Source organism: Macrotis lagotis, chromosome 1 (assembly GCF_037893015.1).
Source record: "Macrotis lagotis isolate mMagLag1 chromosome 1, bilby.v1.9.chrom.fasta, whole genome shotgun sequence".
NCBI classification, from domain to species: Eukaryota; Metazoa; Chordata; class Mammalia; order Peramelemorphia; family Peramelidae; genus Macrotis; species Macrotis lagotis.
The window spans coordinates 390231842-390251701 of record NC_133658.1 but is presented as its reverse complement, the minus strand read 5'-3'; the positions used below and the strand labels follow the sequence as shown (position 1 = coordinate 390251701).

Genomic DNA, 19860 nt, shown 5'->3' with positions numbered 1-19860 from the left:
TTTTAGGGGAGGCTGGTTGGCTCAATGGATAGAGCACCAGCCTGGGAGTCAGTAGTACTTGAGTTCAAATCTGGCCTCAGACACTTAATAATTACCTGTGTGGCCTTGGGCAAGCCACTTAACCCCATTTGCCTTGCAAAAACTTAAAAAAATATTGTTTTTAAAAAATCGACTTTTTATATAATTCCATATAAAGGCTATGTGGCACAGGGGTTAAAGAGCCAACCTTGACCTAGATTTAAGTTCCAGCTTTGAAATACATTGGTTGTATGATTCTAAGAAATTCTTGAGCTTCTTAGGGCTCTAGAAAAAAAAAGTTATTGACCTGCATTAAGAGAGGGAGCTACCTTACCAGAGAGTTCTGTATACTGATAAAATATTATTAAATCCACTCTTTATTCCTGTATAGCTCCATATAGTCAGACCAATATATGATCATGGTTTATTGTGTTACCACTCCCAGGTAGAATATTTGCATTTAAGTGGGGTTTTCTGTAGATGATCCTTTAAATCAAAGAAGTGACTAATGGTGGGAACTCCAGACACCTGTCTGAACAATATGGGTAGATATTTTGGGTTAAGGGGGAGTTTTCAGCACTCCTCAAATCATAATGTCCTGACAAAAAATAGGCAATTCAGTCTATAACTAGAATAGTCCTTTATTTATGACATAACAACCCAAGACCATGAAGGAAGACAAGTGATCTCAAGATTGGTCAAATTGCATTTGGAGAGACAAGCAAAGCAGTTTCGTTATATGACACATACAATCCATCTGCACTAGGTTCGTTTACAGACATGCTGGACTCCACAGTGCAATGATGGTCAAGTGTAGGTCAGTGAAAAGGATACAATCTCAGGAGTTCAATTTTGTTCATGAGTGTCTAGACTTCAAGATAAATGGGCAAAACAGATTCCCCCTCTCAAATCCCAGTTTTATTTGCCAATGACATCATGGTCTTCAGGAGTAATATACAGTATTGTACTTTTCTCAGATTCATTTCTAGCTACTTCCTGCCCTTTAATTGATATTGTTAATTTGGGGAAGTTTTGTAATTGTAAATAACGTCTGAGATATTGATTGTTTTGGGATTTTGTTGTTTTTGTATTTTTTTACAAGTTTTCTTTTTTTAAAAAATATTTGTTCATTGTTGGGTAGCTTTTTATTTTTTCAATAAAGATATTCAAAGTTATATCCAGAGAATAATTGGCAAGTGCATAATTTCTTAATGAGCTTTGTTGCCAAATGAAAAGTAGTTTTGCTATTTTTTTCATACCATGAGGCACTTTTAATTGGCTCTTATTCTTTAAGTGTTGAAGAGTACACAGGAAGACTATTGTTTAGAAGATTATTTTAAATTTGGGGAATTATGGCATTCATTTTTTACCTCAAAAAACTTTAAATGTGCTGTTGCAAAAGAATAATTTAAATAGATTCTTTATAAAATGACTTTCAAATGTAACATTTAGTGCAGAGAAGCAAAGCAGATTTTATAACATAATATTTCCAGAGTGAACTAGGGAAAATAGATGGCATAGTAGAAAGATCACTGAGGTTGAAATCAGAAAATGGGGGTACTTAATTTGTATTCAGAAAATAAGGGTTTGAGGACTAGCTCCGTATTAATTACAAGAATGTTACCTAGAAAAAATCATTCAATCCTTTCTGAGATTCAGTGTTTGTTATCTGCAAAATAGGAATAATAATAATTGAACTCATAAAGGTTTTAGGAGGGAAGTGCTTTTTATTATTGTGTAATAAATAATTTATCTGTCCTTTTTTTGCAACTGGAACCCTTTACTTATTGTCATTACTACTATAGGACTATGATTTTGATATTCAAAGTGATCATCTAGTAATGTCTTCTAATTTAAAAAATTTTAAGGTCAATATAGCTTTGGGTTTTAGTAAAAACAAAAATTGAAAAGAGATCATTTATATTATATGAAGAAATTAACTATTGAGAGTCAGTCAGTCAGTCAGTCAATAAGCATTTATTTAAGGGCTCACTACATGCCAAATACATACTGGACTAAGTTTGGAATTGGCATAGAATAGTGGACAGAAAGCCCATTTTGCAATATAGAAAACCCAGATTCAAGTCATGCCTCGGATATTAACTCTATGAATATGGAAAAAGTCACTCATTCCCCCAGGGAACTCTTAAAGTTGTTGTTGATAGAAGCAGTTTACTTCCTGGGAATTCTCTAAACTGTTGGAATCACGGGTCAGAACTAAAAGAAAAAAAATTCCTAATGATCAGAACAGATGATTATCACATTCCCAATCCACATTGGAGAGTAGATCTTACTAGATCTTACTACACATGTTCCCCAAAGACTTCTAAAGAAAATATTATTTTGGGGCAGCTAGGTGGTGCAGTGGATAGAGCACCAGCCCTGAAGTCAGTAGTACCTGAGTTCAAATCCAACCTCAGACACTTAATAATTACCTAGCTGTGTGGCCTTGAGCAAACCACTTAACCCCATTTGCCTTGCAAAATCCTAAAAAACATTACTTCAAAACAGAGATATCTGACATTTCTCTGTCACTGAAACACCAAAACCTCAGACCAAATATTACACATTTGAAATTGCAGTGAATGAACCCTATAGATACACAGAAAAAATTTTGCATTTCATGGTTTCTTTGAAAGAAAGGGAATTCATACCAAAACCTTTACAGATAGGACAAAAATATTTAGATTGCTTTTACCCAAAAACACAACCATGAGTCTCATATGCCTTCCAGTTCTGCAGTGTACAATCTACAATCAGATATTTTGATTCAGTAACAAAAAATGTGGCTGATAACATTCCCTGACTATGGAAACACAACTTTGAATGATCATAATATACTTAATATGCAATTATATTTCCACCTCATGCAAATATTTTTCAATTTCCTCAAAGAAGGTACCCTTCTTTGTGAGGACTCACACCAAAAATTAGGACATTTTAAGTTCTACTTCATGTGTTTAGGACATACTTCTCAAATCATTACTTAACACTGAATGGGTCCTCCTAGAACTTGAGAAAAAACATGAGTTGTTTTCATTTAAAAAGAAATCTATCTACAACCATTCATGAGGAACTGATGCTTTTGACTCTTGATGTGGCAGTGTATTACAAACTTCCAAATGAATTAGCCAACTCAAGTAACTGGTCAAGATTATAAGTAGATACATAGTCTAGAAGTTGCAGTGTTTAAATCATCATGGTGAAAACAAAGACTCAATGAACAGAGCTGTTTTAAAAATCATGATATTTACCAATTCATTCATTTTTTTTAAATTTGGAGAACAATATTTTAATAAGAAAAAAGCTCATTATAGCCATAAATCTCTCTCAACCTTATTCAGAATAGATAATAGGAATATATGCATACCCTATGTTTGTTTTTTATGACAACATTTAACTAGTCTTACTATTTTTTGCCCTCATTTGGGAGAGATTTTTTGGAGGGTTGGGAGAAAGGGGAAATGCTTTTGGGAAAGTCTCACTTGAAAATCAGAACCTAGGGCACCTTGACCTCATGGATATGTAACTCACATAATAATCACCCTTCATCATTGTCTCAAATAGTGAATTCAACAAGACACAGCACTGTGAGTCTCCTCTTCCCAAAAGGGGGGAGGATATGATGCTGTTGGTGGTGATATTAGCCAGTGGTGGGCAGAAAATTATTTCATTTCCTAAGGTCACAGACTCCATTTCCATTATGAATCAGCAGATAAAGTGAATGGCTATAGGAGGGGCAGAGGGAAAGCAAAAGATTGTATGCATGCATGTGGAAGTTCAGGTGTCTGCTTGTAAAATAAATCAATCACATCCACTGTATTTTTATAAGTGTTTCAACACTTAAACAATATTGTTTTACCAGATCTTAGAAGCCTTTTTATCAGGAGATTGGTGAAGAAGGGGTGGAGCATAAATAGCCTTCTAGAAATCAGGGAAAGGTGAATATAATCCCCTTTTTCCTCTACTTTTGAACAATTATTTTTATCATTGTTGCCCTCAAATACTCAAAATATAAAAATTATCGTGCTTCAATTTTTTCCTATTTTTTCCATAATTCAAAAATAAAAGATGCTTTCCACTGGCTAATTTTATGACTCTTCTTTCTATTCTTGTTCTAGGGCAACAAAAATTTTGCCAACTAAAAAGTGCTATAAACAGCCATGCCCTAGCTGAAAAAAGCAATATGCCGTCAGCCTGACATATACCTCGCTTTTCCGCTCATTGTCAGCACTGTGATTGATGGTGTAGTTCATTAATGTGGGACGATTGTCAGCTTTTCCTGAATAAATATAAAAAGAAACAAAGAAATCCCCACCCTTTTCAAGCCAGAGTGAATTATTTCCTACTTTCCCGTCTTAGGTTTAAGCATCAATAGCGCATTTTTCTCCACATAAATAATAAATCTCAACTTTAATGGTAGGAATTTTAGTTGGGGTTAGAGATTCAAACTTTTTTAAAAATATGTAAAATAACAGTAAATAAAGCAACAAAATGTTACTTCATAGGAAAAAGCAGTTTTGGCATCTAAATAACATTTATTTCAAAGCAATCCTTCACGTTTGTTTATAAAGTAAGAAAAAGCAAGAAATAATCACTTTTTAAAATTGTAAAGTAGATATGGTTTGTCATTTACCAGACCACATATAATTAGGAACACAAATAAGAAAAATAATAAAAACATAGATATTATGGCCAATCATTCATAGCTAGATGGGACAGATAAAAGGAAGTATAGAAATAATAATCATAGATTTTCTATTTCTCTCTTAGAGGCACATGAAAATCAATTAGGTAAAAGGAGCTTAGGATATTTACATCTTAGTTATTGTGTGGTAATGTTTGCCATTTTCATGACATATAGTTAGTTAACCACATGACTTTTGCTTGCTCTGGCATTCTTATCATTCTACCTGATTGCTTACCTTGTTAATCACAGGATCAATACTTACAACTTACATTTGCCTTGGTATGTGAAAAAGCCATAACCAAAATAAACACCTCTTCATACATATGGTGGTGATTCACAGGTTGATGCACAGGGAGCATTGTACTCTGGGTGCTCTATTCCTGTGCATATTTTCTTGGAAGGCAATGTGCTAATGACAATAATAATTTATTCTCAAAATGTGCTAAATTCATTGCATTGGATTGTGATATATTTTGAATGCCATTGGAAGAACAGGAAACGAAAAACTGTAGAAAAACTGGCATTGTGCCACCAACTGAAGATCCAATCTGACTGTAATAGAAGGTGATTATTGAGGACTAGCAGGCAGACAATGGATGGTTTCCTCTTAAAATGACAGCTCAGCTGAGTATCAACCATCTTCCTACAGCACAAAAAATGTATAGGTTTTTGAGGTGCCCTAATTCCTAATAGTATAGGAAACATTCAAACTTGTGACCTCATTTGAATAGGGATAGAAAGGTTAAGGGTTAAAATGTTGGGAGTGTTTTTGTGAAGACAAATAATATCTAGCATGCTTTAAAATATTTTTCAAAGTACTTTCATATATATAGTCTCATTTGATCTTTATAACAATCCAATTAGCTATATAGAGCAGATATTGTCCTACCCATTATACAGATGAGAAAACTAATGCCCAATGGAGATTAAATCATTTATTTATGGGAAAATAGTAAGTGACAGTTTTGAAATGAGACTACTTCTTTTCTGACTTATATTCTTTCCTATATAACCATTAAAACAAAACCAATATTTATCCATTTCCTGATTTTGACAAATCAGGTAGTATATTTTTTATTTGTTTTTTTTCCCACAAAGTTTTCATTTGGAGAGATTAGATTATTTAATGTCTCATTTTTTTTTGCTTCAAATCCCTCCACAATGTAAGTAGAGTATAAATTAAAAATACATATCAATGTATACGTGTGTGTATGTTTCCAATCACTTCAGTTGTTAAGGCCCTTATTTTCCCAGTATGAGTGGCCAGAGAAGTTTGACAGATTTTACAAAGCTGTTTGAAATCAGTGGCAGAACCCAGACCCATCTGAAAGTCTTTCAGAAAGTAGCCTGCCGAGAAAATTGCCTTTTCGCTTACTGCATTATATCCGCCTATGCTTCTTAAATAGTCACAGCAACACTTTCAGAATGTCATGGAATAATAAAAATCAGTTGTGGGAAATACAGGGTTTTGAAAGAGGGAAAAGTGGCATCCTACAAACTCCAGGCCTTATATGTCACAGTGACCTAGAGTCTAACAAGACTGGCTCGCCAGTGCCTCAGAGTAAATTAATATAGACACATCCTCTGGATTCTGTCAGGACCAAGCCCTGACATTCAGCCAGAGTCTTCCACAAAGGAAAAAATAATCCACACGAGTAGTAAATTTATCAATCAAATTCTGTAAGTGTCCCTCACTGATAACACCACTCACCTTTAGAATTTTACATTGCTAGAGAATAAAACTCTATAGGTCTCTACTTCAAGGCTCTTCAATGAAAGAACATCATTGACAGTAATTCACAAATGTTTACCATTCTCCACCCTATAATCAATACAAAAGCAGGATACTCTCTTTGCTTCTTAAAGATAAGTCAGGTTGTAGGCCAAAGAACAGAATGAATAGCAAGCAATAATGTAAGTGTCCTTAGTTTGGATTCCAAAGAAGACTTTCTCCTTGTTTTTCCCCTGGCAGAATTAAAGGAAGAGTAGATAGATAGATAGATAGATAGATAGATAGATAGACAGACAGGTAAATTTTATCTTAAATCAACTTGAGTCTACATTTTCAGGGCTTATTAACTTTGAGTTTGGATATAATCTTAAATTTCTTTCCTGTGTATTTTTTAAATAGAATAATGTGAGAGAAGAGAAATTCAAGAAATAATTAGATCCCAGATTCAGGATCACAAATTTCAAACTGGAAGAAACCTTAGTAATCAACTAGTCCAATCTTCTTATTTTATAGATAAGGAAACTGAGTCCCAGAAAGATTTAAATATATTGCCCAATGTCACACTAGAAACAAAAAGCAGAGCCAGAGCCTAAGTCCTCAGGTTTCAAATTGAGCACTCTTTCTACTGTCACAAACCTTTAAACAAATTTGAGGGAAACAATTACCAAAGGTAAAATGTTGTTCTTGGCAATGGAGAAACAGAAGTGAACAATAGATCCTGTTCTCAAGGCGCTTACAGTCTCATGGTAGGAGAGGGATATAGAAATATTGAAGTTAAAGTATGAAGTAGAATGTATTAGGCTCACCAATATTAGGATAAATTTGAAAATAAGAGTTCTTTCATTGGGGGAATGGGGGAGGATTGGTGAAAGTGATCAAGAAAGGTTGAATGAATGAGATAGCAACAGATTTGGTCCTTGAAAGAGGTATAGAAATAGAATTTCAAGCCAAGATGGACTGGGGGGGATATTCCAAACATAAAGGACAATATAACAAAGACAATGGTGGGAAGCACGGGAACTGAAGATGGACAGTAGCCCAGGTTGACTAGAATTTAATGTATGAAGGGAAGTAGTACAAAACAACAACAAAACACATCATACTAAAGTAGATACTTGTCTGGTTTTTTCCATGTGATAAACAAACATAAGTTTTTGAAATGAAGATGATGCCTTGATCAATGCAAAGATCAGTTCTACGACTCAACAATATACCAATAATTTGGCAAAAGAATAGTAGTACAGTATATGTCTATTTATATCTGATTTACATCAAAACCCCTTGTCGCCTCCCTTTTCTCCAGCTCTTCCCAACTAGATCTATTATGAGATTCATACATGATTACTCAGGAGAAAATTAAATTACAAATGATAAGAGAACTATATTTGCCAACATTGTACTTTAGCCCAGGGATCAGTTAATCTTTGGAAGAAAGGTTTAAAGCAGTTTTACCAAGGAGAGAGGACAATTTGCGTTCTTAGACAATCAAATTGGAAGGGTAACAGTCTCTGAAAGACGAATGAAACTGAAATGAAAGTCATGCTTATTTACATGGTTTTCCCAGTTCAAGTAAATGAATTTTGCAGAGAGTTTAGCATAGGAGTTTTGCAGGACTAACCGACATCACAAGTCCTTCAGCCCTGGCACACAACTGTGGCAACTGTGTCCATTTTTACAATCTAATTTTACAAAAGATTAACCACAGAGAGGGTATCAGTGAATGGTAAAGAGGCTAGATTGTTGCATATGACTGGAACGAGAGAATATAGCAGTCACAATTGAGTACTGCATTTTTTTCTCCTTTCTGTGAAGGAAAATATGTCAGGTGCAATAATCACTAGATCATGGTGGAGTCTAAAAATATCTCTCATATAATCCAGGATAAAAAGAACAAATAAGACCCCAACAGCCTTCAATGATGTCTGGAAGGGCATGGGACTTAGAATTAAAAGGGTTGAGTTCCCATCTCATCCCTACTACTTTCTTACCTTAAGCAGGTCACTTCCCCAAGAACTCAGGTTCCTCCTTTGTAAAATAATGGATCTATACTAGATAATAAAGGGAAGGATGTCTCTTTCAGTTCTAATATTCTATATTTCTCCAGAATTACCAAAAACTGTTCATAGTCTTGAGGAAAAAAGTTTATATTGGGTCCTCAAAGGTGGTCTAGCCCCAAGGTACTGCTGAATTATTGCAATATATTATCTTTTTAGCTGTACCCAACACAGGAAACTTTAGTTTCTAAATAAAACATTTTCTAAAAGAAGTGATTTGCCTTTTCATTGATTCATTCCATTAACAGAGGTCTCTGTTTACCTTGTTCTCTTCTTTGCAAACCATTGAGGATGAGGCTGACTTGTAGATTTTTTTTTTAATTCCTCCAATTTGCATGTGCTTTATTTTTTTCAGAAGAATGTCACATGCTTATTAATGCAACATTTTCACAAAGACAATGTCAGAAAAGTGTAATTGTGGTGGCTTTGTTTCCCACTTGCCGTGTTTTGATTGGAATCTGTGTTAATTCACAGCCCACATTGTAAAGCAACTGAAAATTATCTTTGTCAATACAGTTTCCTAACAATCATTAAACCCAAGCAATTAGATATAAATAAGTCATTGTCGGCAAAATGAAGAATGTCATGTAATGTCTCAAATGAATAAAAGAAACAGTTGAAAAGGGAAGGGAGGGTACAGAGAAAGAAAGAGAATACAGGAATTCCTTATGGGATTTCCAGCGAGAGGAAAAACTTTATGCTCCTAAATAAAGACACACAAAAATAAACACACTTGAAAAATCATTATCCGATGCACTTTTAAGCCAACTCCTAAAAAGAAATTCCTTCTGAAATGCTCTTGGATGGTTGTTTATATACTAAGATCAACATTTAAGTTGTGTTACAAAGCTCATTGTACACTATATAAGCAGTCCTAAGACCTCTGAAACAACATAACTTTGGGTTTAATCCACTGAAAACATACTCTCTGCACATGAAAATTTTGTTCGCTTTGGTTGGGAAAAAGTGAGGAATGTACTTTTTTTCCAAGTAAGAAGAGGGTCAAGAAAGCATTTTTCAAATATATTCCCTAGTGAATGACCAAATGGCCAATGTTCCATCATCCACCTGAGGGAAACTGCAGGCCAAGAAGCAGATCGATTTTTGAAAGAAGCATTCATACCTTAAATATGCATTTATGCTCCAACACAAAAAAAAAATGGAATGAGTTGTTCATTTTTCAAGAAAGGAACTCAGAAATAAGGGAAATTTGGGAACTTCAAATTCCTATGCCTCTTTAACCCAACAATAGGTATTTTAAAATATTTTAGGGAAAAATGATCAGAAATCAAAATGAATTCTACTAAAACTAACAAGGAAATAATGTTAGCATTCCAAAATCAGAAAATAGCTCTCTATCCTGCATAGGCTTACTTAATAAGGCCAATGAAGATGCATTTTATTCTACAGTCATAGCTCTTCATATCAGTTAATTTTTTCCAAAATAATCGGCAGGAATATCATCAGATTTCCCACTTAAACAGGGTAGAACCAATTCCTATAAACAAGAATTAAAGTATTAAAATCTATAGTCACTAGTTCTTCAAAAAAAGCAAATTTCCTGACTTATTTAAGTGGTATCATGTCCTTGAGCAATACAGAATTCTAGAACAGAAAATGTCAAAACAGCAAAAGATCTCAGAGATCAAGTCCATTATACTCGTTCAACAGAGCTGGTTAGTAACTTGTTCCAAGAGCTCCCAAATTAGTGTGACTGAGTCCTAGCCAAAATTCCCAGGCCTCTTTCTACTACCCTATAATAATCTTGACCTAATGACTTGTCAACTTCTTCTTCATCATCATCATCATCATCTCATCATTGTATTCTGTGTCTATTTGTAGTGCTTTTGTAATTAATTTATATTTATACTGTTTTTCATCTTGTATTTATTATTAAAGCTTAAAACTGCACCAAGGGGCAGTTTGTGGTGCAGTGGATAGAGCACTGGACTTGGAGGCAAGAGAATCTGAGTCCAAATCTGGTCTCAGACACTCAATGCTTACTAGTTGTGTGACCTTGAGCAAGTCCCTTAACCCCATTGCCTCACAAAAACAAATTTTAAAAAAACGACACCAAGACTTTTGGGACACCCTGTATAACATCTTATACTCACAAAACACTTTCATATTCATTTCATTTGATCTTTTCAACTCTATGAAGTATATAAATATAAAATTATGGAATCTTATAATTAAAGGGAACCATAGAGATAATCTAGTTTAGTGATTCTTAACCTGGGGTGTATGAATTATTTTCCTATTTAAATCATTAAATTTCAATATAATTGACTTCCTTTATAATTATCTGCATTTGTATTTTATAGAATTTAAAAACCTAAGCATTTGACTTTATTTACTTAAAAACATTAGCATTTTATTTTATTCTAAAAGGAGTCCATAGGTTGCTCAGAAGGGGTCTAGAATGAAAAGAAAAAGTTTAAGAAGCCCTGAGCTAATATAATTGCCTATTTTATAAATAAGGAACTTGAAGCCCAGGGAAAATAAATAACTTGCCCAAAAACACACAATGAGTAAGTAGCAGAGTAAGAACCTGAATTCAAACCTTCATATTCCACGTTGCAGGTTCATGGGTTCTGAGTTGTTTTTTAAAACTGGTGAAAGATTCATGGAGATCTTCCCATGCTCCCTTGTGACCAATGGCATGCATTTTTAAAAGACAAGATGGGGTTAAGGGATGTTGTGTGAAACCATGATGTGAATTGAAACTAACTGACCTAAAAGAAAATCAGACTCATGACCTTGACCTCATGATCTCTGGGTCCTTAGCCATTCTATTTGCAAATGGTTTCTAATTAGTCAAGAGCAAACATCTCCAAGTTGTATATCTCCAAGTTGTTCCCTACAAAGTTAGCTCTCAAAATGATTAACAAACTGTTTCAATGTTCAATAAGTTCATTAGAGGTAAATATTATAAACAAGAATTTCTCTGCATTGCCAATGCCTCTCTTCTCCTAAAGTAATATGAATAAGTTATTAAATAAATAACCCAGAGTCTGACCTGCAGAGATGAGTGCCTCCTTCTCTTCTCCCCTGACCTCTCCCAAAATGCAGTTAATGCTTCCTGCTTTGGAGCTTAGCTCTAGGTTTGAGCTGAACTGTTTAGTGAATGAATGAGTGCAAATTCACCTAACCTACTATATCTAGACAGCTCAGGGTCATGCCTCACCTCTCATCTGGTCACCAGGAACCAGGTACTACACAGGCATCTTGCCATCAGCCCTGTCAAAGCACATTAACTACTGTACTTTTTGCCCTGGAAAGAGTAATCAAACCACTATTTCCATTTTTACTGAATAGGGGTAACAATGACTGCCCTATGGTTCCTCTCACAATCCTCTGATTGCCCAGATCAAAATCTCCTTCCTTCACTACAACTCACATATATGTGTGTTTTCTCTCCATATTCAGATACAAATTCCTCCAGCATAGAGATTGTCTCATTTTGTACCTAACATATAATGTAAGCCTGACAAATGCTTTTTTATTCATTCTTGAATCTCCCTCTACTCCCTTTAGCCAAAACAAAATGCTTTCTTGATACTTGGAGAACAAAAGATACAATATGAATTGACAGAGGATTTTAAAGTATCTTAATGCTATTGTGTACATGTATGTTTGGATTGGGCACATATATGGATAGAGTTAACATCCAATTAGGAATGAGTATTTAATATAAGCATGGATTACAGTGGACTTTGACAAGTCATGGGAGAGTACTTCCAAAGATTCTGCAAGGGACAGGAGAATTGGTAAACTCATCTGAGAAGCAAGGATATAATTGGTTTAGATGAAGTGTTTCAATGTCATCAGTTCTGAAAATGAATCAGTGTCCATTCCCTCTACTCTTATCCTAAGCAAAAAAAAAAAAAATCCTAAGAAACTGAAAAATATGTTAATTTTATAGATCTTATTTAAAATTACCTCTATTGAAGAAAGGACAGAATTGGCATTTTGTGTATGCTTTAAGTCTTTATAAGAATGGTAAAAGAGTTGGCAATAATAGTTAGATGTTCTGGAATATTAGCAAGCTGATAATTTCTTTATCCCGTGATTTAAAAAATAGAGCAAACTTCCAAATTATTTATATTTAGGGATTTTGTTTTTGTTTTGTTTTTAGCAAAGCAATGGGGTTAAATGACTTGTCCAAGGTTGCACAGGTAGGTAATTATTAAGTGTCTGAAGATTGGATTTGAATTCAGGTCCTGCTGACTCCAGGACCATTGCTCTATCCACTTTGCCAACTAGCATCCCCTTATATTATGTTTTGAAAGGTATTGTGACATTCATTCAACAAATACCTAATGAGCTCTTATGATTAATAAAGTGCTACAGAATATTCAAAGATTATATTAAGCAAGATACCTCTCCTCATGAAGCATGTATATATTATTATATGCATACATACAATCACTTTCTTATCATGGATGTGGCTCACAACTCTTTTATGCCTTAGTAGACATCTTCATGAATTTTGAACCTTGAAAATTTGATTATTCAATAGCCAACACTCTGGTTATGAGCTGCTCTGAACTTTGCTTGGTTGGGGTTCAGACAATAGACATATGATCCATTGCCATAGCAACACAAAGCCTTTCTAACTTAGAAAAAAAATCTACCATGACTTACTTTTCATTGGCAGAGTATTCAAGAACTTGTTATCACCTTTATGGAGTCCAAGATCCTATCCCTCCCTTACAATGATTCCCTCTACAGCATTCCTAATAAGTAGCATCAAGGTTCTTTTTAAAAACATTTAGTGATGGGGAACCCATTATCTCATTAGATGGGTAATTCCACTTTTTCAACAGATCTAATTATTTGAAAAGTTCATGCTTCTATTAAACCAAAACTTCCATCCCTGTAATGTGGACTCCTTGATCTTGATTCTGCCCTTTGGGTCTATACAAAATAAATCTAATCCCATCTCCCTTTAATCCTCTAAATTCTTGAATGCTCTCTCCTCCTCCTTCTCCTCCACCCCCCCACCACCACTACCTTCCCTGTCTTCTCCTTTGCCAGCTAAACATCCCCAGTTTCTTTAACCATTCCTCATATCAGGTATACCACCATTCTAGTCTGCTCTCTTTGACACATTCTGATTTGTCAGTAACCCATCTAAGATATGGCCACTAAACCTGAATTTAATATTTAGATATGATGGGCTGATACAAAGTAAAGGAACTCTATTGCTTTCCACATTCTAAACAATATAAACTTTTATTCATGCAGATTGATATTTTACTACATTATATATATATATATATATATATAGCCTTAAATCATTTATTCTCTATATATAGTCATATAAAGCTCCTAAGATTTTTTTTATAAGAACCACTATCAAATCATGTTTGCTTTACCATTCTGTATTTGTGCAGTTGACTTTTTAACCTAATTGTAGGCTTTTACAAAGATTCATAGTTTCATCATCCCAACTGTGGAAGTCTTTTTTAAACTATGGTTCTCTTATTCAATTTGTTAATTATGCTTCCTAGTTTTGTGTCATTATCAAATTCAATATGTACATTCTATGTTTTCATCCAAATCTTTGATTAAAAATGTTGAACAGGACATGGCCTAGTTCAGAGTCTTGTAACATGTCACTAGAGACCTTCTGCCAGGCCAATATAGATCCATTGAACAGTATTCTGAGTAATTGTTGATTGATTAATGAGTTGCTGAAACATGAATTCTGGGTTACTTTGCAGTTCCTCTGAAAATAAAATTTTGTTAATTATCTTGAACAGAGACTTGCCCATCAACCAGACAACTACTTATTCATTCATGGGATGAAGATTTTTTTCATTGCTCTCAAACTTATCTCTTTGGCTTGAAATATGTTTAAAACTTTAGAAAACACTTCTTTAAACGTCTTACTAATTTAGATCCTTTGGACAGAAAAGTCCAATATCATTAAAAACATTTACTTGGAAAGCAAACTATTTACATTGATTTTGAAAAGAAGTTTCACTCTAAAGAGTTATATTTTTCCGCCTTGCCCTTTTGTCCTAACAAAAGTCATTTGGTTAATTTGAATAACACGAAACTTTGTGATTTAAACTCCTCCTGAGATGCGCCAGAATCCCACAATGAATTCAAGATGGTACTATCAGGATTGCTACACCTTATTAATCTGTTACAAACACAACACAGGCTCCATAGGGAGACTATCGAAAGGAGAGCAGAGGAAAAAAAAACCCACAAGGCTGGACCCTGAAAGCTAAAATTGCCATGTGCCCAGTAATAGGATGATCTGTGTCACATGATCCTCTAATTGAAAAAATATGCTGGAAACAATACCAAGTGGAGTGTAAGAAACACTATTTATCTAGTCTTTTTAATAAGGAAACCTTCCCAGATCTCCTACTCTTGATTCAAGCTAGGGAAAATATACTTTAAAACCCATTTCATTTAAACTACAGATACAAAACCCATGAATAGCTCTCACAAACACTACAACATGGTGGAGGGGGTGGAGAGACACTTCTAGCTGTTAGGCTTTTTAAATTCGGGGACATATTTAAAATACAGCAGAAACATTTCATCTGAGGGAATTTTCCCAGCCCCTTGACTTTATTTTGTGTCTCAAACAAAATGCTCCTTTTATGAAAAACCCAACTTAAATATTAATGTGTGTTTTCTTAAGGAAGTGGAAGGCGAATCAACTTCCTGGTACCCAGGGTATCTGATTTCTAAAATGGTCTGACACTGATTGTCACAACTTCACCAGATGTGAGGGGTGAAGCTCTATAAAAACGGAAGCCCAGGCTTTGAGGCTTACTGCTGTGTCGGCCCCACAGTGCAGTGAGCTGCATCCTCTGATAGTATATTTTTGTTAGCTGACTGCCCGGAAGCCCTCGACTGCTCAAGTTATTCTGTGATCCTGCAAGGACCTTCCCAGTCCTAATGACAGCCCAGAAATCAGAGTGTGTTTGTGTAGATGGGTTTTGGTGATATATATATATACGTATATATATATATATATATATATATATATATATATATATATATATACGTATATATATGTATGTATATATATATATATATATATATATATATATATATATATATATAATTTATTTATTTATTCATTTATTAGACACAATGGAGTTAGGTGAGATATGGTTCCAGGGTCAAAATACTTTTTTAAAAAAAATATTTTTAGAAACTTTTTAAAAAGGCTTTTGTTTGCCCTTGCACACAAAGAAACAATGTCTTTTGTCACTAATTCCCCCTCCCCCTTTTTTACTGTTGGGTTTTGTTTACTGACATTTTCAATACAGAGCTATGAGAAGAGTATTTCCTCATATTAAATCTAAATGTCACAAAGAACCAAATTTGCTTTCTAAAGAAATCTGTCTATATAGATAAGATTTCCTTGGTTAAAAAGAAATATAAATAAAAATAAGTCCTGTTCTCCATGTGTACCATATATCCTGTTCATATTCTTTATGGCTCTGCTACTCCTTTTTACCTAATTATTAACTAATTGGAAGCTCATTTACTATTGCTGCCTGAGTCTCAGAAAATTTTGATTTGCTATTTGAAGGCCATTCAATTTTCACATGAGCTGATGTTGGGTCAGGAAGACCAGTCCAAGTGTGTGGTACTGAAAGAGTTAAGCCAAATGAATACATAAATTTTAAAAGTGCTCTTTCTGCAGGAGATCTGAATTACCGAATGGGGTCCAGAGATAACAAATAGGTTTGCAAATATCTTATCATTCATCCTGCTTCTATCTACTACACTACCCCTACCCTGCCAGATATGATCAACACTTAAAGGCTTTCCACTTGACCCTCCACCTCCCATGTTGACCCCCAGCAGGCTCTCTCCAGAACAGCTCTGTGGTAAAATAGTAGTATATAGGGTGAGAGAGGAGAATCAGAGGCTTATTGTTATTTCCTTGCTTTAAGCAAACCTGACCAAAGAAAATTCTGGTTTACAAAAGAATCAATTTAAAGGATGACAACTTATTTTTTACAGAAAACTTCACTCCAGTAGTCCTCCAACTACTAAATGTATCTTGGATTTAAACATCATTATTCTATTTACACTAACTTTCATATGAAACATTACCACTGGATAAATTCAGATGGAATAGAGTATGATATGACCTGCCATAGGAAAAAATAGAAAATATACCCAAATGCTACTGGCCCTTTTTAAGTGATTTCTCACCTAAACCCCTTAGTTTCCATAATGAATGAGAACCACCAGTTTATTCCAAGGATTTGAAACCAATACACAGGAAATACTGTGGGAGGGTGGCCAAAATCCAGCAATGAGAGATCACAGACAGTCTCTTTACTTTCATTCCCTTAAAATGTGGCTGAGCAAATCTGGGCCATAGTTTCTTTAGCAACACAAGTTGATATTTCAAAATGAAAAATTCTAAAGTTCACATGTGGTAAAGATAGGATTAGAACCTATATCTTTGAAATTCCAACTCAATATGTTTTCCATGACACTATTTATTATGTTATAACTCAATAATCTGAAGTATTCTTCTCCTCCTTCTTTGCTTACCTAAATTCAACTTTTTCAAAGTCAAGTTCAAATCAAACCTTCTTCCAACTACTTTACTCCAACCCACATGGAACACTCTTTTTTTCTGAATTTCTATATGACAAATACATTTAATCCAAGAGTGTCTTCTACTGTTTCTGTTTCAAATGTTTATGGGCAGAGCTATATCTTGGATACATCATCCCCATCTACAGTACTATGTACATAGCAGCTACTCAACAAATACATATTGAATAAAGATGATTTTTACTTAAAGGTACAAAAATAGGAATTATAAAAGTATCCCTGAAACTAAATGACAAAATAGTAAAGGTTGTGGGAAGAGTTCCACATAATAAAATATACCATCTTTAATTCAATTGTTTTTCCATTTCAGATCATTCAACCCCCAACATCACAAGACCACCATAAGAACAATTCCTCACTGACAAGGCAGGTCTTGGTTAAGGTTCTTTCATTCCCTTAGGATCACTGAAAGGACTAGATTGGGAATCAGAATGCCTGGAAAATTCCCAATTCTTCCACTAATTCATTTTATGATTCAAGCTATACTGACTTGTCTGACCTTGGGTAAATCCTTTCACTTCCCCAAGTCTCAGCTTGATCATCTATAAAAGGAGAGAATTGCACTAAATCTCTAAAGTCTCTTCTTACCTTAAATCTATGATTGTATCTTAAACTTCTCAGTCAAGTCACTTCACCTCTCTGTTTCTTCAACTACAAAATGGATGCAGGAAGAGGAAATAAACTAAATGACATCTAAATTCTTTCCCATTTCTAGCACTTGATGATCCCATGGATTTCTAATGCTATAATGACAAATTTTTAATCATTGACTGTATGACATAGTGGATAGAGAGATGGCCTCTCAGATGGGAAGATCTGGGTTCAACTCTTACCTCTAAAATATATTGACTTACTAGAGTCAAGGGCACTTCAGTTCACAAGGCTGTAGACCAATGGTGTCAAATTCAAATGGAAATGGATCACTGCCTGTCACCTACTGATTTAGAAGAAAACAAATTTTTATTTATTTTGTTAAATATTTCCCAATGAGATTTTAATCTGGTTCAGGCTGTATTTGGGAGTTTTATTCAGGGAAGTTTGTCATCTCTACTCTAGTCACCTCTCTAAAACTAAAGATCTGAAAGAAGGTGCTGACCTGCATCAGCAGAGTGAGCTTCCTCACCTGGGAATTTATTCCAATGAAATCACAAGTCCAGCACTTATGCCTATAATAATACAGATATAAATAAAGAGTATTATAATCTCCTTCAAGGTCAGAGATATAATCCTCATGATGCCTAACACAGTATGCACTATAACATAGCAAGCCCTGCTATAATATCTGGTGGTAATAGCAAAAGATGGTATTTTTTCTTCACCTCAGTCAATGTTAAGTGAAGTGCTAATTATTAAACATCTTAAATCAAAATGAAACCAAACCTAAAGTGAACTCTGACAACCTTTAAACTCATTGTCTATCCTGAAGGTCCAAGATTCCATGAGCTCTGTGACCAAGAACATAGGATGAGTTGCCAATATTATCAACTTGAGGTCAGACACAGGAAGCCTGTATTTAATGTTTGCCAGCCAACCAAAACCTAAGTTTGAAGCAGGAGACTACAAGAGTGGCTCTAGTCCTTAGAGCAAGGCAGACGAATAGAAAATCATCTTTGCCAACAGTGTTCAATTAGCAAGGCAAAGGGGCACATACTCTCCCTAGTTTCCTTTGTACCCTATGTGCCACTCATATAAAATCAAGATGAGTATATGTGTGTGTGTGTGTGTGTGTGTGTGCATACCTTTTCTACTAAAGTTGCCCACTCTAAAAGTGATGTTCTTATCTATAGTTAATTTATACTTTTTGTGCAAATTCTCACCACTATCAGAGAGATGACATTCTCTGGCACTTGTGTGGGGCAGGAGATCCTTGATTTCAGAGTTGTGCATATTCCCTCTGCCAGAAAAGACTGCAAACTCTCCAATATTTTCACCTTGTGTAAATACTTGTTTGGATTGGTAAAGTTTGAAATGAAGCCATATTTAAGTATTGTCCTAACAGCCTTTACCAAACCAGGAAACCTAAATTTAAAAGCATACACATACACACACACACACACACACACACACACACACACACACACACACACACACACACAGAGATAGGGTATTATTGATTCAGGAAAGAAGGAAATTTGGCCAATGACAGAAACAATCATGTTCTCTTTGTCTTCCTAATAAAGGAAAGAAGAAACAAGAAAGAAAAGGCAAAGCAATAAAACATCTCACTATCCAAATAATTTACCAAGGAGAAATGCAATCTCTAAAAAGAAAAGAAGTAAGAAATGTAGACACCTCTTTCTCCTTTGCTTCCCACATCTAGTCAGTCACCAAATTAATCTGCTTTTCTGTGCACATCTCTTAGATCCACAGTCTCTCTCTATCCCCACTACCAAAGCCCCCCAGTGACCTTGTGACCTCCTCCCTCCCAGGACATCTCACCATCAGCCCCTACCCTGCCTTCTCTCGCTGCATGGGAGCTAAATGCTATTCCATTGCTCATCACTACAACTCTTCATCTTAAAACCCTTCAGTGTCTCCTATATTAAACTAAGCACCTATGTGCTTCATTGATTTTTTAAACCAGATATCCCATGGTTCTTCCAAGTGAGTCTTTTAGACTCAGATGTAAACTTGGAGAAAACATTTAACAATTAATATCAAACACATCCAATTCTCCCACCTACTGATTATATGCCAAACATGTGAGTGTAAATCTTCTTAGCTGAATGTGTACCATTTGTGTCTGACCC

General features: G+C 34.8%; 1 protein-coding gene across 7 annotated transcripts in view; it reads right to left on the bottom strand.

The window, feature by feature from the left end:
• The window catches only part of EBF1 (EBF transcription factor 1), a 453042-nt gene that overhangs the window by 338481 nt on the left and 94701 nt on the right, over positions 1-19860 (bottom strand). The gene's annotated exons all lie outside the window — the stretch shown is intronic.